Consider the following 27159-nt stretch of genomic DNA (forward strand, 5'->3'; position numbering starts at 1 on the left):
TGGTCCAAGAGAATCCATATGTCCAATGTGGTGGGAGGACGTTTTCTGGAGAGGAGATTCTTTTGTTCAGAGGCTGACAGCTGGTCACTTGCTGAGAGCTAGTTAGTGGCAGAACAAAGGATAACTTCCAGATCTCCTGGTTCCCACTCCAGGCTCTTTCCTTTGTGCCTTGGACTTGCTATGTGACCTCAGGCAAGACACATAACCTCTCTGATATTCAGTTTCCTCAGCTATGAAATACAGATAACAAGGTTCCTATCCCACAGGGATGTTGTGAATCTTGAATCAAAAGAGGTAACTTTGTAAACCACCTGGTATGTGTAATAAGAACTTCATAAATGGTAGTGTGGTGGGTATCGGGATGAAATTTAATCAAACTACAACTCACTGTGAAAAAAATACATTTTTTATGTTTAATTAAGAATTCTCATCTTCCATATAAGCTCCTGTTGGATAGAGGAGGAAAACGTTGTCAGCTCTTAGTGTTCTCAGTGTCTCAGTTTTTCGGTTTAGTCTTACCTGGAAAACCCAGTTTATATTGTGTGAAGACTTAATCTTTCAAAATTTCTCACCCTGATCTTGTTCCTCCCAAGATGGCATCTGGGTGTTGGTGTAGGTGCAGCTTATGGGATCTTGTAGCTGTGAAGTGTGGACTCCAGGTGGGGGGTTTTGTCTACAGATGGAGCATGGCCCCATCTTGGTTCTTGCTTGTCCATCAATCCTCTCAGAAGCTCGGCATCTCCCAGGGGTCCACGCAGTAGCTCCTGGTTTCCATGTCCAGGCTACAGAAACCAGAAGAGTTTTCTTGGGTCACCTACTAGCTCTCCCCGTCTGCTGGTTCTAATCCTTGGCCCCCACACCATGTTGGATGTGGCAACAGCAGAAAGAAAGCTTTTGTTGGGAGAAGTCACCCCTTAGCCTTGATGCCCCTAAATTCACCCACTCCTATCTGGAAGTCTCTGAGGTGACCCATCTCCACTTACATTTAGCCTTGAAGTGAGATGGCAGAGAAGCAGGAATCCTGGTGAGTCTTCTTCGTCTTATCTCTCTTTTAGCTTCCCACAGTTTTCTTTCTGCCTGTATAACAGGTATATCCCTTACATCATATCCTGAGTCCTCTCTACACCACAGCTTAATGAAATCTCTATCTTCCAGTCCTCCAAGCCTGGCTATTTAAAAATAAAATTTATTGAGATATAACATTGTGCAAGTGTAAGACATACAATGTGTTGATTAGATACAGTTATATATTGCACAATGATTACCACCATAGCATTAGCTAAGACCTTCATCACCTCACATAATTACCATTTTTTTTTGTGGTGAGAACATTTAAGATCTACTCTCAGCAACTTTTAAGAATATAATATAGTATTGTGAACTATAGTTACCATTCTGTACTTTAGAACCCCCAAACTTATGCATCTTGTAAGGCTTTGCTTTCAAGACTATTGTCTTCTTGGGAACTCAAAAACCCAATTTGATAAGGAAAATCTGAACATTACCGTTTGGCTGTCATTGTGTGTCTGCAGCTAAGACATCTGAAATTTTCCTTAATGAGATGAAATCCTTTGGCAGAATGGGTTTGAGGAGGGGGGGGTCACATCCCTATAAGTGGAAAAGAGAAAATTACGTCAATATATTTCCAAAAAGATCATCCTTGATTTAAAAAATCTATCATTTTTTAAACAATAAAAAAGTCTTTAATAAAAATTTTTAATAAACCTGAGCCCAGACAGCCTTTGGTTGGTGAGAAAGAGCTTATACTAATCTCCATAGTTCTGGGACCCCACCCAAGCCTGGCACAGTGTGGGGAAGTTAGGTGGATAAATAAAGAATATGTGCGCCACATAGAGAGTGTGAGGAATGTATGGGAGAGGGATGTACAAGGAATTTATAAACGGGAATTCAAAAGGCTTAACCTTTGAGAAAATTTGGTACCATCAGGATTAAAAATCCATAAACACAGGTGTATTAACTTTGTGAGAGTCCATTGAACTGTACACTTATGATAGTTGCACTTTTCTATATATATATTACCCTTAGTAAAATGCTATCAAAATGCACATACACTTGACACAGCAATTCTTCATCCAGGAATTTACTCCAAAGAAATAGTCATATAACATAGAGAGATATCTCACTATACACTCAAGGGTGTGCATGTTAGTACTATCCTGGTAACAACCTGGTATAAACTAAATGTTTGTTTACACTCAGGGACTGGTTGGGTCAATTGTTGTGTTGGTTAGACTAACTCTAGCTACTGTAACAAATAAACCCAAAACTGTCAGTGGCTTAATAAAAAGAAATTTAATTCTTGTTTGTTTAAGAGTCCAATGCAGATATTTCTGGCTAGTGAGTGGCTTTCCTCCACGCGATGATTCAGGGACCCAGATCCTTCTGTATTGTGGCTCAGCCAAGCTAGGGTCTCAGAGTCTTCTGCAGGCAGCGGCAGAAGGGGAAAGAAACAGTGGAGAAGACACACCCACTTCATAAAATCCTAGGCCTGGCCGTGACACATGTCACTTCTGCTCACGGTCACATGACCATACCTGGAAGCAAGGTGAGCTGGGAAATGTAGTCCATGGTTGGGCAGCTGCCTCCTAGTGACAATTCCACACCATAGAAAGGGGAGTGTGGAGTTTTTGTTTGATCTTTGGCTACCTCGCTATCTCTGGTGCATCTATAGCTCATGGATACAATGGAATACTATGCAGCTGTTAAAAAGCATGAGTTAGGTCTATATGGACTGACTTGGAAAGTTGTCCAAAATGTATTATTTTCTTAAATTTCTATTATAGAAATATTAAACAATCAGAGGCAGAGAAAATAGTATAACAAATGGCCATGTGCCCATTGTCCAGCTTCAACGCTTGACAAAAAAAATTTTGCTTCTCTTGGTTTGCAAGACATACTGTTGAGTGAAAGAGCAAGTAGAAATAGAACAGAGCTGCCCAAAAGAACTTTCCATGATGATGGACATGTTATAGATCCACAGCAGCCACTAGTCACATGTGGTTATTGAGCAGTTGAAAAATGCTGTTGGCACTATCTTCATGCTGCCTCAAACCTACCTCAAACCAACAACCAAAAGAACCCCACACTTCCCCCTCAAGGTGCAAGGACACTTCCTCTCTTCAGTTTCAAAATAGAGTTTCTCTGTCATATTTTGTTTCAGGGTGTGAGTCCAAAGGAAGGTTTTTGCTTCTAGACAAACTAAAGCAGCTCTCTGCTAAAAAGAGGGCACATAACTAGCAATAAACCCATATAAGAAAACAATGATCCTCAACTCCTACCTCACACCACACACAAAAATCACTACCAGATGGATCATAAACGTGAATGGTAAAATGACAAAGCTTCCAGAATATAGCATAAGAGAACATCTTCACCATCTTGGATTATGTAAATATTTCTTAAAAGGACAAAAGAAAGCACGTACAGTAATGGAACACATTAATAAATTGGGCTTCATTGAAAGTAAGAACATAAATTGATCAAAAGATATCACAGAGCCAGCCCTGGTGGTCTGGTGGTTAAGATTTGGCACTCTCGCCACCGCGGCCTGGGTTTGTTTCCCAGTCGTGGAACCACACCATGCGTCTGTCAGTTGTCATACCGTGGTGGCAGCTCACATAGAGAACTAAAACTAACAACTAGGATACACAACCACGAACTGAAGCTCTAGAAAAGGAAGAAAAGGGGCCAGCCCGGTGGCGTAGTGGTTAAGCTCACACACTCTGCTTCGGAGGCCTGGGGTTCACAGGTTTGGATCCCAGGCGTGGACCTACACACTGCTCATCGAGCCATGCTGTGGTGGCGTCCCACGTACAAAAAATAGAGGAAGATTGGTACAGGTTAGCTCATGGACAATCCTCCTCACCAAAAAAAAAAAGAAAAAAAAAGACATCATAAAGAGTGAAGATAAGCTATCATAAAAGATACACTTGTAATATATATCTAACAAAGAATTCATGTTTTTTTAAAAAGCATCCTACAAATCAGAAAGTAAAAGAGAGACCACCCAATTTTGAAAAATGGCAAAAGACATTAACAGGCACTTCATAAAAGAGCCTACCCAAATGGCCAACAAGCAAATAAAAAATTTTAACATTATTAGTGACCAGAGAAATACAAATACAAACCACAATGGAGTATTACTACATATCCCCCAGAATAGCTAAATAAAACTCATAAAATAAATCAGAAAAAACACTGAGTCTATAAAGCACTGGTGAGGATACAGAATAACTGGAACTCTTAAACACTGTTGGTGGGAATGTAAAATTTTAAAACCACTCTGGAAAACTGTCTGGCAGTATCTTCTAAGCTGAACAAATGTGTATCCTATATGCAGCCATTCTAATCCTAAGCAGACATGCACCAAACACACACACAAGCACGTCTATAGATACATTCTTCTTTTTTTTTTTTTAAATAAAGATTGGCCCTGAGCTAACACCTGTTGCCAATCCTCCTCTTTTTGCTAAGGAAGGTTGGCCCTGGGCTAACATCTGTGCCCATCTTCCTCTACTTTATATGAGACGCCGCCTCAGCATGGCTTGATGAGCGGTGCGTAGGTTCAGGCCTAGGATCCGAACCCACGAACCCCAGGCTGCCAAAGCAGAGTGTGTGAACTTAACTGCTATACCACTGGGCCAGCCCCAGATGCATTATTCTTAATAGCTTAAAACTGTAAATAACCCCAAAATGCGTCAGCCATAGGATGGAACGTAAATTTTAAAATACACAAAATGGAATGCTACAAAGCAATGAAATAGAACAAATTATTGCCACATGCAATCACATGGATGAACCTCCCAGACACAATACTGAGCAAAAGAAGCTAGAGAAAAAAGCAGTACGAGTTGCATGATTCCATTTCTATGGAAATCAAGAACCAGCAGCACTAGTCTACAGTGACAGAGGTCTTAAGGGTTGTTACCTTTGAGGAGGTAAGTCCATGGAGGGGACTCAAGGTGGCTTCTGGGGTGCTGGTGGGGTTTTTTGTGTGTGTGAGGAAGATTAGCCCTGAGCTAACATCTGTTGCCAATCTTCCTCTTTTTGCTGAGGAAGATTAGCCCTGGGCTAATATCCGTGCTCATCTTCCTCTACTTTATATGTGGGACACCACCACAGCATGGCTTGATAAGTGGTGCGTAGGTCTGCACCTGGGATCCGAACCTGTGAACCCCGGGCTGCCGAAGTAGAGCATGTGAACTTAACCACTACGCCACCAGGCCGGCCCCAGGGTGCTGGTGTTTGATATCTTGATTTAGGTGGTGGTTTACAGATGTGTCCCCTTTGTAAAAGATTTTTGAGCTACTCATGTAAGATTTGTGTACTTCTCAGTAAGTCTGTTACGTTTAGGTAATAAATAAATTAAGTAATTAATGAGTGAGTGAATGAATACAGAAATTTATAAATAAATGGGGCATAGTAAAATGGAGTCAAATGTGTGGAATCATGGTATTCCACACTAACGCACCTTTAGTCCAGGGGTTTAAAAGGCATTTCTCACAGTAAATGTCTTAGAAAATTCAATACCTATGTGTATACCACATATATAAGTCTGTTTGAAACTGGCAAAAGCGAGTGTTAATATCGTCACATACAGTTAAAAGTGTAATTTTATATACCAGAGCCAGATTCTGGGCTCCGTCCAGCTGAAGTTGTTAAGGAGAATTCTCTGAGCTGCAAACTGCCCTTCTGTTTTCAATTCCTAGAAACCGAGGTTAGATTAGGGACAAGGAAAACCAAGGAGTTCTCTTTCGCTTGCTGCACCATCGAATAGACACCACAGACATTGGACTATCCCAGTCAGAAGATGCTTCCTTCCAAGTCTTTTCGTTTGGTTTTAGGTTTCACAAGATACTGTCTTCAACTGAGTGAATTTCTCTTAAATGCCACGTAGCAAGTGGGAAAGCTTACAGAAAATTTTATCTCACCATTTTTAGTACAGTAAATCTGGAATGTTCTTAAAACAGATTTGAGTCTAGTGCCTCTAATTCACACTGTTAGAGCAATCTTACACAGTAAACACGGAGAGCAAAGCCAGCGTAGAGTCACCTCTGGCCACATGGGATATGACCTTCCCTTTTCTCTGAAAATCCTTTTTACTGAACTGCAACTTGAGACATGTAATTCAGCATAAAAGCTTTTGTGCAGCCATTTTGACAAGTCTAAACGTTCAAGCAAAACATATAACTCCACTTAAAACAACCATAATTCAAGGAAATGAGTTTTCAGAGGGAAGTTCATGTAAAATCATGCTGTCCATCATATATTTAACTGGACCAGGAATTTAATGGAAGTGTTTATCTTTGTTTCCCTCTTTTAGAAGAAACATAACCAGACAAACACAAAGAACCCCAGGAACTGAAACACACAAAAGATACGAAGTTGAAAACGTTTCCAAGTTATCATGGTGTAAGGATATTTCAGTTGATCTCCAAGCTTTCACAAGAGACTCCTAAGTCAGGGGTTCAGAGGACTCTTACAGAAAGATATCCCATCCACCTCTGACCCAGAATTCTTCCCCTCTTCCCTGTGTCCCCCTATGTCATCTTGTCCCCTTTGGAGCCTCCAGTAAGGCTCCTTCCCCTCTGCTTCTCAACTACTTGGTACAAAGGCTAAAACGCAAGTAAATAGATGCCGAGATTTCCACATATGGCCAGTTGGCATATTTTCATTGCTTGCATCTGGGGGAAAAGTTTTCCAGTTTACTTTTAAGGACCTACATTTTCACTTATAGTTCAAAAATATCTCAGTTCACTCAGACATCACTATAATCTTGTATAGCTAGTTTCCACAGTCTAGATGATAGGATCTGCATCTATGGTAATGTTTTGGATAAGCTATCACTTTGCTCTAAGTAAATTGTCCACTTAATGTTCTTTATTTACTCAAGACACATCTCTGTAATGAGTAGACATCTTTATATTAAAATCAATCCTTGATTTTATTTGTCCATCAATAAAAAAATTGCTTTTTTACCCTCAAGAAAATCCTAACCCAACATTTGATATAACCTATACAAATTTTATCGTAAATGAAGGCTTTCCTAGAACAGTGGTATAAAAATTTCACTTATCTGTAGATACTATGAAAATTGTTATGTTTAACTTTTAAATACAGAAATAGCTGAATGAAGGGCAGTGGTAGGATCTGGGGAGAAGAAGGGGTAATCAAGGGAGGCCACCCTGAACCTAATCCAGGGTCCAAATTACTAAATTGAACTAAGTTTGAGAATTGGGAGAATAGAATATACGCTTTGCTAATCGAGAGATATCCAAATGTTATTGGTAGAAACCAGTATATTTACTTATTTATTCAATAAACATTTTGGGGGCTCTCTAAGTGTGCTAGACACCGTTCTATGTGACGAGGATTTGGAAATGACCAGGACATGGTCCCTGACCTCAATGAATGCAGAGTGAATTGGAGGAGACAGATAAGAAACACAAACAATACACATATTTGTTTTCTAGTACCACAAACTAAATGGCTTAAACAACAGAAATGTATAGTCAGTCTCACAGTTCTGGAGGCTAGAAGTCCAAGATCAAGGTGTCAGTAGATTGGTTCCTTCTGAGGGCTGTGAGGAAAAATCTCTACCATGCCTCTCCCCCAGCTTCTGGTAGTTTCCTGGCAATCTCTGGCATTGCTTGGCTTGTAGAAGCATCACCCCAACCTCTGCCTTCATCTTCACCTGGTGTTCCGCCTGTGTGTGTCTGTGCCAGACTTTCCATTTTTATAAGGACACCAGTCAGGTTGGATTAGGGCCCACCCTATGCCATTATGATCTCATCTTAACTAATTATATCTGCAATGACCCTATTTCTAAATCAGGTTACACTCTGAGGTACTGCGGGTTAGGATTTTGACATAAAAATTGGGGGGGGGTGGAGCGGTGACACAACTCAATTCAAAACCATACAGAAAGAAGGGCATTCAACCTCCCTCTAATCATCCACAGACTTTCCTTAATGGCCTCCATTCCTACCACCTATTTCCAAGTCAGTCCCCTGTCCCTACCATCTGCCCCAGTGGGAGGCTGGCTGCCTGCAGAGCTAAAATCTCAATGAATGGGAGCTACTGCAACTGAGTGTGCACAATAGCTGTGTGAGGGTCCTTGCCTTCTACTTAACTTCCAAAGCAAAGCCATATGTCAGAACCCAGAATACTGAAGTTCCAAAAATATAAATCGGAGAACTCAGTAATACATTCCCTGACAGAAAATGATCCATTTCACTTGTGTTGCCAATTCAAGGATAGAATTGTGCTTGTGGACACATTTTTTCTGGAGCTGTGGGGAAAATATTGATATCATTTGGTACTTTTTTCTCAGTAAAACCTACATTTCATAGTGTTTATAGTCAACTTGAGGAAGCATTCCAGCTATCACACTCCTAGGGAAATATTTTAGACTTAAGGATGTAAATAATAAGAAAATGACAATACAAAACAGATCTCCGAGCTTCCCGAATTTTTGTCTCTGCAGGTCTATGCTCTGTTTGCTCACCCTCATGGCTCCATCAGCAGCCTCAACGTGAAGATCATTGACGCCTCTCTTCTGAGTGCCACTCAGGGCTCTGCCTCTTCCCCTAATATGCTGTTCACTACCTCCCACTCTTAGCACTGTCTTGAGTTTTCTCTTCGGTCGGTCAAATGCCTTTGGTTTATCTGGTTTCCTTGGTTGGGAGACTTCACTAACCACTTACCTTACCCTAGCTTGACCACACCCTCAGTATTCTGCTCTGTTCTCCTTGGTCTGTACCATGCTGCTCTTCTTTTAAACATATTTTTGTGAAAATGTAGAAATGTGGCAATGAGCTGAGAACACACTCAGAATTCTGTCTTAGCTGAGCTAAATTGCTAATAGGCCATTGTCCACCCCAGATAGACATCCCCAATTCCAGGCTTTAGTTCTAGGCCCACTAGCTGTAGCTCTGGGATACACTCAGGATATTCTATGGCTTCCATGGTTTCTCTGATCCAGCACTGAAAAACAAAAACAAAAACAGAAGAGCTCACACCTGGGCAGGCTAAGAGGTCTTTAGTAAATCAAACGTCATACACTCAAGGTCTTTAGAATTACAAAGTGCCCAGTTGAGACAAAGGACCACTATCTTCTTCCGCAGATGGCATCTTCAGGCTGGAAAGAGGTGCCCTCATGAGGAAAAGAATCCCTCCACTAAAATGAGGTCAGAAGGAAGCTCCGCCCTCAATTAAAAGAGGGGCCAGTGTCCTTCATTTACTACTGTGAAGGGATTAGAGGAATATAAGGCAAAGGCCTTTATAGAATAGGGCTGGAAGCCCTGTAACTTGGCAATGGTTCTATTTTTTATTTTAGTCCCTTGTCTGTTTCCATGGAAGAATTAGCTGTAAAACTTGAAATAAAAAAGTTCAAGAAAGGCAATGAGGAGGATTCTCAGAAACCAGCATGGATCAACTCTCACCTCCATATTTGTGTATCAAATGGCTTCTGAGAAACAATGCTGTGGTTGACTAAAATAAAAAGAGAAATCTCTTACCACCATCCCCACCACTACCAGCACCATCAGCAGCAACAACCATCAGAAACACTGTCAGTTCCCTCCATTTGTTCAGAAAATGAAGGCAAAATACTTTGATGAGGAAAACACTTTTCACTCAGTTACTCATAAGAATTCTGGCTAGTACCCAAACCTCTTCCTGGGTCCTGGTAATTCTCCTTTACTGAACAATTTTGGGTTAGAACTTCGCAGGAAGAAGAAAGTTTAGTAACTCATTTTGGAAAACTTTGATATTTATCACATCTACCTGTCAATGCTATAAATGAAACCGCATGAGCTACAACAGTGTACTTCTGAACACAGCCATATCCTTCACCAGGCAAAGGCAGAACAGGTATATGTACTCTACCACGCAGTGTGGTTCCTTATGTGGGTGGTCTTAATTCAGCTAATCAATGTTACCTTAGAATCCAGCAGTGACTGCTCGGAGCAGAGTTCTCAATCATTCATAAGATCCTGTACATGTCTATTTCACTACACTTTCACATTGCTTTATAAGTGTTTGGGTCTGATGCCCCCATTAGACTGTAACATTTCTGAAGGCAGGAGCTGTGTATTACTTGTCATTGTATTACCATAACCTAGTAGAGTGGCACATAGTAGGTATTTAGAAAGTGTTTGCTGAGTAAACAAGTCAACTAATAAAAAATGGCTCCTTTTTCATTTTCTTTGCGTTGATTTTAAATGTATAATTCGGTGACACTTTCTGAAAGAACAGATTCACTGGTAATGGCCTAAGACATATATGTATGCTAGATATTTGTGCTAATGTGTACACAAATCTTCAGGACTCTGGGATAACATAAAAATTAAATTAAGTGGCAATCCAGTGTATGGAGTTTTATTTGTTTCTTTGTTTTAGTTTGCTTTCGACTTTGATGAAAAAATAAACGACTGTTTTGATATGTCTACATCTGTCTCTGCTCATAACTAACCTTTGTATTTTATTAAGTCAGATATCTGCTAAGTAGAACAAAAAGTAAAGGTGCACGATGGTGATGAAAAATAATGTCAACTCCACTATTATTTTATCTAGGACACTTTTACATGCCAGATTCAGAATGTTAGCATGAATGCAATGATAAACAATTAGTATAATCTCTCATTGGGTATATTCTGTCTATGGTCTTTAAAATATATCCAGGGGCCGGTCAGGTGGCATAGTGGTTAAGTTCGCGTGTTCCACTTTGGTGGCCCGGGGTTCGCCGGTTCGGATCCTGGGCGCGGACCTACTGAGGCAGTGTCCCATATAGAAGAACTACAACTCTACAACTATGATATACAACTATGTACTGGGGCTTTGGGGAGAAAAAAGAAAAAGAGGAAAATTGGCAACAGATGTTAGCACAGGGCCAATCTTCCTAGAAAAAAAAAAAATCCAGAGTCCTGAAATAATATTTCGATTTAAAGTCTCCTGGATGTTTTAGGTCATTCTTCTGACTGAAAACGTTTGCTAAGACATTAATTCAGGATCACAGTAGATGTTTCTATCGTGGCCATGTCTGACATGTCATTCTGGACTCTGTCTCCCCGATTTTCAGGGCCCCATCCCTACGGCTGTCCTCCAACAGTCTCCAGCCCCTGCAGACCTCTACCTGTTCCAAGCTTCTTTCTAGAAGGAATACATGCCCTTAAACACGGTCTTCCTCTCCCCAACCCTTCCAAATAGCTCCTCTTTCCTCTAACCAATAATTCCCCAGAAATTAGGCTAAGATAGTAGAAGGCAAACAATGCAATTACCTAATTAGAGTAATTTGCACAATGTTGTGAATAATTGATATGTACCACTCTTGCAGGCTACTTGCACTTTAATCGATGGAATGTTCTCTCCAGGATTTTTTTGATCATTGGGTTCAGTGGTTTCCCAGATGCCTCTACATGTGCCCTCTCACTATCATATTTTCTCACCTTATTCCCTTAAAATAGGAACTTCAAGAATGAAAGCCAGCAATCCATCTCATTTTTGTGAACTTAGCTGTGCCTGCTACTTAAAGCAGTTTAACATCAGTATAAGTAAAAAGAATTATAAGAAAAATAAAAGGTTTTCAGATATGCATCCAAAGATGATACAAAGTAAAATTCAAACTTTTTTTACAACACTGAGCTTAAATTAATTACTTAAGGCAATAAACTTTAAGTATGACCATATTATTCTATTCTCCATTAACATCTTATAAAATCTTTATGGAGGGTATGTATACATAACTTGCCTTTTAAAACAAAGGGAATAAAGACAGATCAGAATTTTGAGGGAGCACTTTTAAAACTAGGAAGATTTAACTAGCACATTTTCATAATATTGATTCTTATTATTTCCTAAAGTAGATGAATACTTTTTTATTTTGTAGATTAAAAAATGTCAGTTCCTTCTTCTTCTGCTTTCCTTATAAAAATAATTGATAGCCTTTTCTATCCACGTCACATTGAGACAAAAGCCAAAAGAATATTTTTAACAAAAACAAAACTCCAACCATCTCTGAGACCAAAGTAAACAAGCTGGGTCAATGAGTAGAACACACAGGTTTCTAAGAGCAAAGGGAAGCCCTCTTCATGCAAATCTTATGGTTCAGAAGATCCACTTAGCAGTTGACATTGGAAGAAGAGGAAGTACTGGCACAAACAGTGGCAAAAACTAACCTAGCATAGTCAGTGGGTGACATCAGGGCCCATGGCGTATATCCCATGGGTGTTGAAAGTTTCAATAATGCTGATTGAAGCCATGTAAAGGGTAAACACATTTTTAAATCAGTATGACACCACTGGCAAACAAAGAAAATCATACTTGAATGGAATTCAATGCTGGCTGAATTTTACTAAAAAGCTGGCCACAAGACTGCCATTACACACATGTTTCAGTTCGGCACTGGGCCTCTCCAACAACAACGCAGGTGAAATTCCACAAAAATCCGCTCCTAATAAATCATCCTGTCAGTTAGACAGTAACATTTACATATCATCCTTCCAATTCCTAATTGGCTAATCAGTTGCAAGACCAAATTACACAATACTGATGGCAATAAAAAACACAGGCATGTAAACAATATTTTTTGTACTCATTGTACTGTCAAGTTTAACCTACTTAAACATGCTATATCTATTTGGATAAAGAAAGCCTCCATAATGACACCATTTTTATGAAGCAAAACTAAGCAATAATACTAACCAACACAATATATTGTTTAGGAGTACATACTATTTTTTTAAAAAGGGAATGGTACCACAAAATTCAAGATGGCAGCTACATCTAGGCAGGAGGCAGAAATATAGGATGGGAAAGGACCATGATATGGAAAACAACAGTAGTCATAAAATGAATTTTTAATTATGCTTAATAATTTGTGCACACATCTATTATATTATTTAATGTTTATCATTTTTTCCATGATTGACTTTTAAGAGGTCTCTGTCTTGCTTAGAATATGGAGTACCCTATGTCATAGAGCATAGCAAGCTTGGATTACGTAGAGAGAGTATCTATATTTATTGTTAGAATTAGAAATCTCTTTGAAAGCTCTTTGAACTTTGCAATATTCTGGCTGAAAAGCTTATGAAGTTTTCTGCAGTAGCAGCAGCATATAAAAAAAGCTAATGATGTGCTTTTAGTTCTTTGATATTTATCACTTTTTTAAAAATTAAGACTTTAGTGTTTTAAGAGCAGTTTTTGATTCACAGAAAAATTAAAGGGATGGTACAGAGATTTCCCATATACTCCCTGCCCCTTCTCCACAGTCTCCCCCATTATCAACATCCTGCACCAAAGTAGTACATTTGTTACAACTGATGAACCTACATTGACAAGTCATAATCACCCAAAGTCCATAGTTTACCTTAGGGTTCACTCTTGGTGATGTATATTCGATGGGTTTGGATGAATGTATAACGACATGTATCCATCATTATGGTATCATACAGAGTATTTTCACTGCCCTAGAAATCCTCTATGCTTTGCCTATTCATCCCCCCGACCACCCCCCAACCCATGGCAACCACTAATTTTTTTTATTGTATCCATACTTTTGCCTTTTCCAGATTGTCCTATAGTTGGAATCACACATTATGTAGCCTTTTCAGATTGACTTCTTTCACTTAGTAACATGCATTTAAGGTTCCTCCGTGTGTTTTCATGACTCGATAGTTCATTTTGTTTTAGTGCTGAACAATATTCCACTGCCTGGGTGTACCACAGTTTATTTATTCATTCACCTACCGAAGGACATCTTGGTTGCTTCCAAGTTTTGGCAATTATGAATAAAGCTGCTATAAACATCTGTGTGCAGGTTCTTTTGTGGATATAAGTTTTCAACTACTTTGGGTAAATACCAAGAAACACAACTTCTAGATCATATACTAAGGGTACATTTAGTTTTGTAAGAAACAGCCAAACTCTCTCTCAAATTAGCTGTACGTTTTCCAGCAATGAATGAGAGTTCCTGTTGCTCCATATCCCTGCCAGGGTTTGGTGTTGTCATTGTTCCAGATTTTGGCCATTCTAATAGGTGTGTAATGGTATCTCATGGTTGTTTTGATTTTCATTTCCTTGATAACATATGAAGTGGAGCATCTTTTCACGTGCTTATCTGCCATCTGTATATCTTCTTTGGTGAGGTATCTGTTAAGGTCTCTGGCCTATTTCTTAAATTGGGTTCTTTGTTTTCTTACAGTTGAGGTTTAAGAGTTCTTTGGATAGCGGTCCTTTATCAGACATGTCTTTTGGAAATATTTTCTCCCAGTCTGTGGCTTTTCTTCTCCTTCTCTTGTCTTTTGCAGAGCAGAAGTTTTTAATTTTAATGAAGTCTAGCTTGTCACTTATTTCTTTCATGGATCATGCCTTTGGTGTTGTATCTAAAAAGTTATCACCATACCCAAAACCCATCTAGCTTTTCTCCTATGTTATCATCTAGTACTTTTATAATATGGCATTTTACATTTAATTCTGTGATCCATTTTGTGTTATTGTTGTGAAGGGTGTAAGATCTGTGCCTAGGTTCATTTTCTGCATGTAGATGTCCAGTTGTTCCAGCACAATTATCTTTTCTCCATTGTATTGCCTTTGATTCCTTGTCAAAGATCAGTTGTCTGTATTTATTTAGGTCTATTTCTGGGCTCTCTATTCTCAGAACAGAGATCTATTTATCTATTAATCTATCCATTGATCTATTTATTTTTTTTTCACCAATACCACACTGCCTTGATTACTATACCTTTATAGTAAGTCTTGAAGTCAGGCAGTGTCAGCCCTCTAACTTTGCCCTTCTCCTTCAATCTTGGATTGGTTATTCTGGGTCTTTTGCCTCTCCATATAAATTTTAGAATCAGTGTGTTGATGTCCACAAAATAACTTACTGGCATTTTGACTGGGATTGCATTGAATCTCTATAAATTAAGTTGGAAAAAACTGACTTGTTGACAATATTGAGTCTTCCTATCCATGAACATAGACTATCTCTCCATTTATTTAGTTCTTCTTTGGTTTTGTTCATCAGAGTTTTATAGTTTTCCTTATATTGATCCTGTACATAATACATTAGATTTATACATAAGTATTTCATTTCATTTCTTTCCTAATGTAAATGGTATTGTGTTTTTAATTGCAAATTCCATTTGTTCATTGTTGGTATATAGGAAAGTATCCTGAAACCTTGCTACAATCACTTATTAGCTTTAGGAGATGTATTTTGGTCAATTCTTTCAGATTTTCTACATAATGTTTACCACTTTTTAGTGAAAAACAAATGTGGCCATCTTTTGTGGAATCAAAAAATAAGGTATGGTTACTTCCCTAAATGCTAGGTAAAAACTGATTTTTTTAAAAATCAAAAACCCTTTGCTAAAATTTCTTCAAGACCTAAAACTGGTTAAAAGTTTTTTTTGTTTGTTTGTTTTTTTTGCATTACATGCTCTGTCCAATATGAAGGTTATTCTCTGATTTTTGGTAATTTCTCAAAAGGATATTAGTTGATCATTTTCATTATGTAGTTAATATAGTAGCTGCCCAGTTAGGTTGAAAATTTCAAGAGCTAGGTACAATTGCCAAATTGTTTACATTTTTAAGTCCATTTTGAATAAATGAGATGCCCCTTGGGGAAAATACACAGAAGATGTAAATAAAAATTCAATTAACCCATAAGAACAATGCACCTCGGATTTGTACAAAACCACAGTCCTGGATGATGGTGGTATTTACTGAGATAGAGAACAATGAAGTAAAAGCAGATTTGGGAGGTGAAACCAAGAATTGTTTTTGAACAAAAATTTTAAATGCATATTAATCTTCTAAGCAGAGACCTAAAGCATGGTTGTATATAGGAAAATGGAGCTTAGGACAGATTGGGACTCAAGACATAGATCTGGAGGATCATCATCAGATAGAATGTATTTAAAGCCACAATAATAGGTGAGATCCCCAACGAAGGAAGGTAGACTATACAGGGGAGAGGATCCAGGGCTGATTTCTGGGGCATTTGACATTGAGAGGTTAAGAAGAGGAAGAGAAACCAGCAAGGCAGACTAAGAAGAAACAGCCAGAAAAGTAGGAGAATGTATTTTAGCAGAAGCCAAGTTTTAAGAAAGTGTTTTAGAAAAAAGAAAGTGACCGACTGGATCAAATGTTCCTGAGAGTTTATGTTAAATGAAGACTCAGAATTGGCATTATATTTGTCAATGTGCTGGCCACCGCTGACCTTGATTAGAGGTCTTCCAGCAGAGCGGAGTGGGTTTAAGAGAGAATGGGAGAAGAGGAAGTGGAAACAGGGAGTGCAGAGAGTTCTTTCAAGGAGCTTTGCTAAAAACAGAACAAGAGAAATAAGGTGTCACGAAAAGATTCAAGACCAAGATCAATTTTATTCTGTTCTATTTACATTGAGAGATGACACAGATACCAATCTACATGTTTGTAGATTGATGGAAATAAAGCAGTCAAAATGGAAAACCGTACAATACAGGAGGGAGAGGAGATAAGGTCAGTCTTGGAACGCTCAAGTAGACGAGAGGTTGTGGAGTCCAGCGTACACGTGGAAAAGTGTAGAGGTCCAGACAGTTCATCCACTGTAACAGCAGGGAACAGGGAGTACAGTTTCAGATGAAGGTAGATTGGCAGATCTGATGGTGGGAGAATGTAGAAGTTTCTTCTGATAGCTTTTGTTTTCTTATTGAAACAAACAGAAAGTTCATTACACTCTTTCGCCAATATGGAGATTGTTCTCTGAGCGACAGAGTGATCTGAGTGAGAGGATCAGGGGAGAGATGCCCAAGATTTGAGGATAGAGGAAAATAGGTGAAAGAGGCATTGTAAGAATAGGAGATTCACATGACTAGGGACATGTGGTACATTGTTGGACAGCAGTGAGGACCCACTTGATACCTGTGGTCATGAATATCAAGCAGACCAAATAGCATGCTTCTGTGATTTTCTGTAATCATACTCAGCTGCTCAGATGCAGGCATGAGTAGGCAGGTAGTTGGGTTTAATTAGAATTACAGATTTTCTAGGTAAATAAGATTGAAGGCAAAAAGGGATATGGTAGTTGATGGTTTGCAACGATGTGCTTATAATGTTGGACCACAGAATCTGTGCTAAAAAAAAAAAAGGAGGAAATGAGAGGGATGTAAGGACTGGGAAAGGTGCTACAGCAGAATATCTCTGAGAAATTCTCCCACTACAAAAAAACAGAGCAAGCCCCATTTCAGGAAAAAGCAAAGGAGGTTACATCTGACAGGCATTCTCCTAGAAAAAAATCTCATTTTTCCTTCATAATTTAGAGCTTCTGACACAGTGCTGCTCCCTTTCTATTTGTGCCTAAAGTCACTAATGGCAATTTTTAAAATATCAAATTAGGTCACATCATAATGGCTTTTTGTGGCAAACAGAAATTGGCTTGAATATGTTTATTACAGTCAAGTTATGAGTTTAACTTGTGTTAACATATGGAAAAATTAAAAATATGAGAAGAAAAAATTCATTTTAAATTATAATGCCAGGTTGCCCTTCAGTAAAAATGTCAAGTAGGAATAAAGCAATTGCAATTGTATTCCTAACATATCTATATCATACTCTTATTAACTTCCAACTTAGATAGAGATCTCTAAACAGAGATAGAGATGTAGACAGAGATAGAGATCTCTAGATAGAGACAGGCATAGAGATACAGATCTATAGATAGCGATCTATGGCTAGATTGAAAGATATTCTTTTCTTCTTTTTGAAATTATTTTTCCTTAGAGTAGTCATTAAGAAAACTGCATATCAATTATTATCATATAGTATTTATTGACCCTCCATACCAGCATAGCACTGTGGTAGTAAACACATAAGTGAAATTTTAGCCCAAGGGAATTCACATTGTGAAGTATCAAGATTAAGTCTTATTTACACTGACAATAACACAAGGTTCTTTTTTTTTTTTTTTTAACTCTATGCTATTTGAAATCAGAATTTAAGATCAAAGATGGGAGCAGTCTGATTGGGTGAGGTCTTTAAAATATCTTAGTCATTCTCATTCTAGATAGGCCTAAATAATACTAGAATTTACCTTTGAAACTGATCAACAATAAAAGCACACTAATAGTTCAGAAAAGATAATTTAGCCAATTTAGGCATATCAATTTATATTCATTCATGTAAACCACAATGAAAGCAGCAAAAACCAACCCTATTCAAATGAGTACTTTCAGGTTCTAATTACAAAGAATTCTTATGTACTCATTAAAGTCGTATCTCTGCTAGGAAATATTTGGCCAGATAGTTCTGTGTAACTTTAAGCAGGAAAACAGCATTAAAAATACATAAAATGCAAACCTCACTAACTCAGCTAGATTTCCAACCAGTAGTCTGCCTTACCGACATTTTAGTTTTTAATTGTACCACTATTCCTTGTAACCTGAAAAAAACCTAATAGATTCCTTAGACTTAACTCTATAATCCATCAGCTTCAGAGACAACACAAGTTTTATACTATCTCTATTTCATGCTTGAATTCTACATTTTAATTCCTCTCTGATTCTTCAGTAAAAAGGCAGTAATAAATAGAATAAAAAAAACAAGAAGAGGTAAATAGTGGTGGGATTTTCTGAAACCTTACGTAACTGATATATATGTCAATTACCTGAACTCAAAAAGATAACTTGGTTGGGTATAAAATTTTAGATCACATCATTTTTCTCCTCAAAATTCTGTAGGTATTGCTCTGTTACTTTGGTTTGGAGTCTAAATGATAGATACTAAATTTAGATGACTCAGAGTACTGTCATTTTTACTCCTTAGCAGGTAATTTGTTGGAGTGCTCTATTTATGTTTTGTTTCATTCTTCATGCATGGAGGCTTACATGATGGTTAATAATTATTTCAAATCACAACCTTTGCCAGGATGAGTCCAGGTGTGTATCATTTCTTATTTATTTTGCCTAAGAGACCAGGAAGCTTTTCAATCCATATACAATCATATGTCACTTAACGACGGGGATACATTCTGAGAAATGCATCCTTAGGCGATTTTGTCATTATGTGAACATCATAGAGTGTACTTACACAAACCTAGCTGGTATGGCCTACTACACACCTAGGCTATATGGTGCTAATCTTATGGGACCACCATCATATATGTTGTCTGTTGACCAAAATGTCGTTATGCTGCGCATGACTGTACTTGGGCGCTTTTCTCCCCCCCAGCAGTGGGAATTTTTTTCAATATTGTTTTGATTATTATTTCTGTTCTTACTACTGTGGTTTATGTTTCAGAAACAATCAATAATTGTTATCAAATCTCCATTCTCTTTACCTCAAGGCTTCACTTTCATTATTTTAATTTCTTTTTCCTTTTCTTTTGAATTCTGGGAGGATTTCTTTACCTTGTTCTCTGCCATACTGATCTGATTTTCCACAGTATCAGTTTTATTTTTTACTGGCCCCATTGTCGATTTATTTTTGCCGCTGCATTTTTTACAGTCTTGCAATTACCCTTATCTCACCCACCCCCCTTTTCATCGCATCCTGTTACCCTTCTGTTTCTCTACTCTCCGCTTAATGACTTTATACTCTATTTCTTGGATGCCAGGTTCTTTTTCATTCTGTTGAGGATTTTGAACAGTTTTATAAAATTTTTTGGTTTTCAACTGTACATAATTTTCATTAGTGTGCTCTTCTGGCGGCTTTTCAGGATAATATTTCATTGCCTTTGTTATGCAATAATTTTCAAGGGTTGCATACAGTTGTTTTTTTATTTTTTTCTATTTCTTCAGCCTGGAACAAGAAAAGATTTGTCTAAGACTAGTATTTTCCAACAGAGAGGATATGTAGATTGATCTGGGGGTGACTCTTTTGCTTCAGTGCTCTTTTAGTCCCAGGGCTGTGGCTGAATAATAGTTTAAATGTATAGTTCTCGCACAATTTTAGTAGTATTCTGTAAACTTCCATGTAATGAGCCTGTGCTCTATTGAGAAGGCATTTTCCCCCACCCACGGGTTAATTCTCTGTCACTCTGAAGTAATGGAGTACATGAAAATGAAACTGTAAATCCCAGAGTACACTCCTGCTGAAGTTTTCTGATTAGCAGGAACCTACAGCACCTTCTTTGTGTATGTTACATCTCCCAGGATGCAATGCACTTGCGTTGGTCCTTTTCCTACTTCCTTCCCGCTCTGTGGTTTTCTGGGTTTTACAGACCCGGATCAGGCAACACTTTGGCTGCCTGCCAGGTGTATCCTCCTGAAATAAAAAAGAAGTCTTTCCAGATACCTTATCCCTGAATCAGAAACAGGAAAGGAGTGTCAGAGCCATCTTTTCAGATTTTAGACCATCGGATATGGGGGGGCTATCAATTACATATTTGAAAACAATTTCACTAGCCCTGGCTTTCATGGATCTATCCTCTCAGATTCTGGAATGAGGTTGGCTATAAATTCCAAATTTTTGACATTATTGTGAATTTTCATCCTTTCCATTTATATATATATATAAATGGAAATATACATATATATATTTCTACCATCGCCAAGTTTCAGATAAAGAAACTAAGGCACAGAGCAGATATGAGGCTTGTCCAAGGAAAGAGTCAGATGCAGGACTAGGCTGAAAACCCAGGAGATTTTACGCCAGAGCCTGTGCACTTAATCACTGAACTCTCTATCCTTTCTGAACATTATACTTAATTAAGCAATTAGTTTTATCGTAAAATGACCACAGTCTTTTCAAATCATGGTTCTTGTCCCTGGTCACAGGTATATATGTAACAATTAGAATAATAATAGATAACATTTATTAAGTACTTGATAAATGCTAGGCATTGGGTTATGAGGTCAACATACATTATCTCATCTAATCCTCACAACTCTGTGAGATATGTACTATTTTTATTCCCATTTAAAAAATGAAAAACAACAACAACATTAGGCCTTAGAGAAGGTAATAAATTTGTCCGGAGTCAAATAATAGGTAGATGGAAAGGCTGAGATTCAAATTCAGTCTGACTCCTGAACCCAAGTGCTCACCTCTTATGCTATAAAGCCTCTATTTAATAAGTACATAAATGTTGTATATAATTCTCCAATAAATTGACAGTATATTATGCTAAAAAGTCACATGTTAAGAATTATCATTTTATATATTCAACTATAAATCAATACTTTGTGAAATAGAAATGTTCCTTCATCATATGCAAATGGTTTCAAATTAGCCAGAGACGTCTGAACGTATTTGTGGTAGGGGATTTAAATTCAATAATTTTTCCATCTTCACTTTGGTAGATCTTTGTGCACTGCGTGAAGAGGTTTTTTGACCCTCTGACTTCCTGTAGGGTTTAACCAGTAAGGAGCACTGGCAGGAAATCAGACAGAGGAAGGAAAGGAAACCTGGGGTGTTTGTTTTGCTTGCTCAGTCCCTGAAGGGTCCCTACGTGCCGGATGAGCACCAAGGTCACTGCTCAGGCCTAGCAGTGGTAACCTGCTCCTGTGACTAGCACAGCCCACAAGTTTTGTATTGTATTTTGAGAGTTCTCCACACCTGTCCACCCTTATAAATCATTCCTTCACCAAACTCACTCAAATCACCCAATTTAAGTGTGCCATCTCTCTTCTCTGCCAGGACCTGGGCTGACACAGAAATGATTTATTCTGAGATAGAACATATGCCTTGCTATTTTAGAAGACAATATTTTCCCAAGCTATATGCATTCTTAACGTTCATATGTCTTTTTTAAAAATAGCAAAGATGTGTTAAGTGTAATTACAAAGAAAAAGACATGTAATGTTATAGCAAACACACTTTCCTCAGACTCCTAATGTTGACTTTTCAAATTGGATCTAATAAATGACTTAGCTAAAGTACAATTTTAATGCAAGATGAACGGAATGCACAAGTAAACCCATGATTACTGTGCATAGAAAAGTATTCTTGCTCACTTCAGCCATGTCAATTCTATCCTAATTAGGATGCTCTAGGCACTTAAAGATTTATGCTTGGCTCAAGGAGTCATGAGCCCAAACTAAGTGTGCCTAATATCACTGGGTTTTATAAGCACAGCATCAAAGACAGTTAGTCACTTACATTTATGAGATATGTGATGAAATATTTGCAGGGCATCTCCTGGACAGGAAATTTTGAAGTCGAAGAACCTTGAGTGATCATTGGAATTATTTTTCTATTCACAGTGTTAGCAGGGATACAGAGAAATAAGTACTCTAAATATTGGAGGAAGTGTAAATTGATTGATTTAAAGTTAAGATACTCTCTTAAAGACTTAGTATAGTAATTCCATCTCTAAGAATTTATCCTAAGAAAATAATCACAGATGTGTGTGGAGATTTATCTATTCATATGTTCACTAACACAATCAACATAAACACCCACATGAAGGAATATCTAGTCTTTAAAAATGACGTTATGGAAGAATGTATAGTAGCATGGAAAAATGTTTACAAAATATTCTAGATGGAAAGAAAACAGGTATTAAAATTACATGTAAGCTACTCCCGGTGCCAGCCAAGTTGGAGAAAGCTGTCTACAGACCATCATTCCCACTGATTACAACTAAAAACTCTGAGCAGAATACAAAAGGCAACTACCCGGGGACTTGGAAAAGTACGCTTAGCAAGTGGATCGGGAACTAAAGTGAAAACTTGAATAAGGATCCATAAAGGGTGAGGTTCATGCGTTTTAATTTTCCTTTTCTCCCTAGATTTGACCTGAGGATGAACTGAATCCTGGAATTGTGCAGCAATCACTGACAACAAAAACTCCAGGAGAAACACCTTCTTTCCAGACAGAGGACTGGGAAAAAGACAGTTACGTGCTGGAGATTGTGAAGCAGATCCTTTTTTCCTTTTTATTTCTCTCCCAGCCTTGCTCTGAGGCCAGGCCCAGTTACAGAGTTGCACTGGCAATAGCACAAGTATCTGAAACTCCAAGGAAAACCCATCTCTCTAGCCGGGAGGAACAGGGAAAAAAGAGGCCCTGTTGTATGAAGAGTGTGGAGGGAGTATGAGTTTTTTTTTTCTTGTTGCCTCATTGTGAAGGTAGCCCCAATTGTGTAGGACTGCATGACAGCATGGGAGGCTACAATTCTGAGAGGACTCCATCTTTCTAGCCAGAGGAACCAAGAAAAGGAGCATCTGAGAGTTGGAGAGCATGGGACAAACCATGGAGACCTGGAAAAGGGCAACTCCTAATTCTGTGTATGAACTAACAGAACTCCTGGACCTCCACAGAACAAACCCAGAGAAGCATAGCAGAGGTGGCAAGACCTGAGCTACCACATGAACCATTGCCCGGACTAAGAACTGAGTGATGTAAGCTCCAGTAAGATACAAAAGGCATGGCAAGATCTTGAACAATTAAGCTGACATTAGAACTACCATGGGAGAAAATACAAGGTTTGAACCTAATCTGGTTGATTGCCTCCTAAGCAATCAAACAGACAAACAAGTCAACGTTCTCCAAAGGACTTTAACCAGACCCAGAGGGCACAATCCAAAATAACTTGACATACAAAGAGCCAGGAAAATTGGACCAATATTCAAAGAAACAGACAATCAACAAATGCCAACTCCAAGATGGACCAGATGTTGGAATGATCAGGCAAGGCCTTCAAGACAGCTCTTGAACATTCCTCCATAAGGAATAATAATACAAAGAAATATATCCAAATAGCCAATAGTTAAATTAAAATTAAATACTAAAAAAAATTCAAATAATCCAGAAGAAAGCAGGAGACAGGGAACAAGGAAACAAAAAAAGGTAACAAAAAGAAGACAAGTAATAAATGGCAGACATAAATCCAACCACATCAATAATTAAGTTAAATGCACATGATGTCTACTAAAGGATAGAGATGACCAAATTAAATTAAAAAAATAAGACTCAGCTATATGTTGTCTATAAGAAACCCACTCTAAATATATCAATATAGATAAGATAAAAGTAAAAAGATGGCAAAAGGTATACCATTTAAACACTAATCAAAAGAAAGCTGGGGGCCAGCCCAGTGGTGTAGTAGTTAAGTTCACACGCTCCACTTTGGCGGCCCGGAGTTCATGGGTTTGGATCCCGGGTGCAGACAAACGTACCACTTATCAAGCCACACTACGGCAGGCATCCCATATGTAAGGTAGAGGAAGATGGGCAGAAACACGCAATTGTACTTAGAGACTTCAATGTTCCTCTCTCAGTTAATGAGACAGTAAGTAGACAGAAAATCAGCAAGGACATAGAAGATCTGACCAACACCATTCACCAACTTTATGTAATTGACATTTAAGGAACAATCCACCCAACAATAGAACAATACATTTTTTTTCAAGTGCACATGGAATATTCAACATGATAGTCCATATTCTGGGCCATAAAATCAAACTTAACAACTTTAAAAGAATTGAAATCGTGCGAAGAATGCTCTCTGATTATAATGGAGTTAAACTAGAAGGAAATAACAGAAAGATATCTGAGATATATTCAAAAATGTGTAAATTACACAACACATGTCTAAATAACCCACTGTGAAATAGAAAGACTCTTGTGGGGGCAGGGGGTATATGGGAAATCTCTGTGCCTTTCCCTCAATTTTGCTGTGAACTTAAAATTGCTCTAAAAAAAAAGTCTTAATAAATTGTTTTAAAAATAGGAAAACTCAAAGAGAATAAAAAAATGCTTTGAAGTGAATGACAATGGAAATAAAATGTATTAAAACTTGTGAGATGCAACTAAAGCAGTACTTAGCAATTAAATGCCTATATAGGGAAGAAGAAAGGGCTCAAATTAATGAATGAACAGCCTAAGCTTCCACATTAAGAAACTAGTAAAAGAAGAACAAACTAAACCCAAAACAAACAGAAGGAGAAAAATAAAAGAGGTTAAAAACAGAAATTAATGAAATTGAAAACAGAAAATAACAGGAAAAAACAATGAAACCAAAAGCTAGTCTTTGAAAAAAATCAATAAAATTGAGAAATGACTAGCCAGACTGATGAAGAAAAAAGAGATAAGATACAAATTACCTATATCAGGAAAGAAATGTGGTTATCACTACAGGTCCTACAGACAGTAAAGAAAGGTAAGAAGAGAATGCTGAACTTAAGATGAAATGGGCCAATTCCATGAAAGACATAAACGACCAAATCTCAGTGAAAAAAAAATAGATACCTTGAATAGTCTTGCATCTTGAAATCAATCAAACTAAATTTGTGGTTGTGACTTTCCAACAAAGAAAATTCCAGGCCCAGTGTTTTTTGCTGGTAAATTCTATCAAAAATTTCAGGAAGAAGTAATACCAATTCCACTCAATCTCTTCCAGAACACTGAGGAGGACCAAAACTAGCATCACACTAATATCAAAGTCAGACAAAGAAGAAGGAAAAAAACTACAGACAGGGGCCTGTCCCATGGCCTAGTGGTTAAGTTTGGTGCGCTCTGCTTCGGCGGCCTGGATTCTGTTCCTGGGCATGGACCTACACCACTCATCAGCAGCCATGCTGTGATGGTAACCCACATACAAAATAGAGGAAGATTGGCACAGATGTTAGCTCAGGGCAAATCTTCCTTAAGCAAAAAGAGAAAGATTGGCAACAGATGTTAGCTCCGGGTGAATCTTCCTCAGCCAAAAAAAAAAAAAAAAAAACAACTACAGACAAATATTCCTCATAAACAGAGAGGCAAAATCAACAAAATATTGGCAAATCAAATGCAGCAACATATAAAAAGGACAATATATCACAACCAAGTGCATTCACCCTGGGAATATAAGACACATTCAATATTCAAAAATCAATGTAATTCACCATATTAACAGGAAAAAAAATAAAAGCCATATGAACAAATCAATAGATGCAATTAAACTATACGACAAAATTCAACATCCGTTTATGATATTTTTTTAAAAGCCTCTCAGCAAACTAGGAATAGAAGGAAATGTGCTCAAACTGATAAATAATATGAGCAAAAAAATCTATAGCTAACATCCTACTTAATTGCAAAGCCTATTTTCCTCCTAAAAAAGAAATAAGGTAAGGATATACACTCTCAGCATTTCTACTCAATATTGTACTAGAAGTCTTAGCCAATGCAATAAAACATGAAAAATAAATAAAAGCCATGACGATTGGAAAGGAAGAAAACTATCTCTACTAGCAGATGACATGATTGTTTACATAGAAAAAAAGAGAATCTCATGGAATCTATAGCAAAGCTCTTAGAATGAATAAGTGAGTTCAGCAAACACAGGATATAAGGTAATATGCAAAAATCAAGTGAATCTCTATATACTAGCAATAAACAACCAGAAAGTAAAATTTAACAAAACCAGACCATATGTTTCACTGCAAGGATATACAGACAGCAAGCAAACACATGAAAAGATGTTCAACATTATTAGCCATTTGAGAAATGCAGATTACAACCACAATGAGGTATCACTACACACCAATCAAAATGGCTGAAATTAAAAATACTAACAATGTCAAATAACTGGCAAGAATAAGGAGAAACTGTATCACTCACACATTGCTGGTGGAAATGTAAAACGGTTCAGCCACTCTGGAAAACAGTTTGGCAGTTTCTTTTAAAACTAAAGTTGCAACTACCATACGACCCAGCAATTGCCCTCTTGGATATTTATGCCAGAGAAATGAAAACTTATGTTCACACAAAAACCTATGCATGAATGTGTATAGTAGCTTTATTAACAATTGCCCAACACTGGAAACAATCCAGATGTCCTTAAGTGAGTGTCTGCTTAAACAAATTGTGGAGCATCCATATCATGAAATACCACTCAGTAATAAAAAGGAACAAACCATTGACACACGTAACAACTTGGATGACTCTCCGAGGAATTATTCTGAGTGAAAAGAGCCAATCCCCAATAGTCACATATATGATTCCATTTATATACTATTATTGCAATGACAAAAATCATAGAAATAGAGAACAAATTAATGTTGCCAGGGATCAGGGATAAGATGAAAGGAGAAAGTAGGGGTGGCAATAAGAAGGCTACATGAGGTATCCTTGTGGTAGAGTAACTGTTCTGTATCTTGATTGTTTCAATATCATTATTCTGGTATTACACTACAGTTGTGCAAGAGGTTACCATTGGGGGGAAACTGAGTAAAGCCTACC

General features: G+C 37.8%; 1 pseudogene; it reads right to left on the reverse strand.

Moving 5' to 3' along the window:
• Positions 1-743: 743 nt before the first annotated feature.
• LOC131402627 (androgen-induced gene 1 protein-like) overlaps positions 744-27159 on the reverse strand; it is a 35930-nt pseudogene continuing 9514 nt past the window's right edge.

This window comes from Diceros bicornis, unplaced genomic scaffold (genome assembly GCF_020826845.1).
Source record: "Diceros bicornis minor isolate mBicDic1 unplaced genomic scaffold, mDicBic1.mat.cur scaffold_196_ctg1, whole genome shotgun sequence".
NCBI classification, from domain to species: Eukaryota; Metazoa; Chordata; class Mammalia; order Perissodactyla; family Rhinocerotidae; genus Diceros; species Diceros bicornis.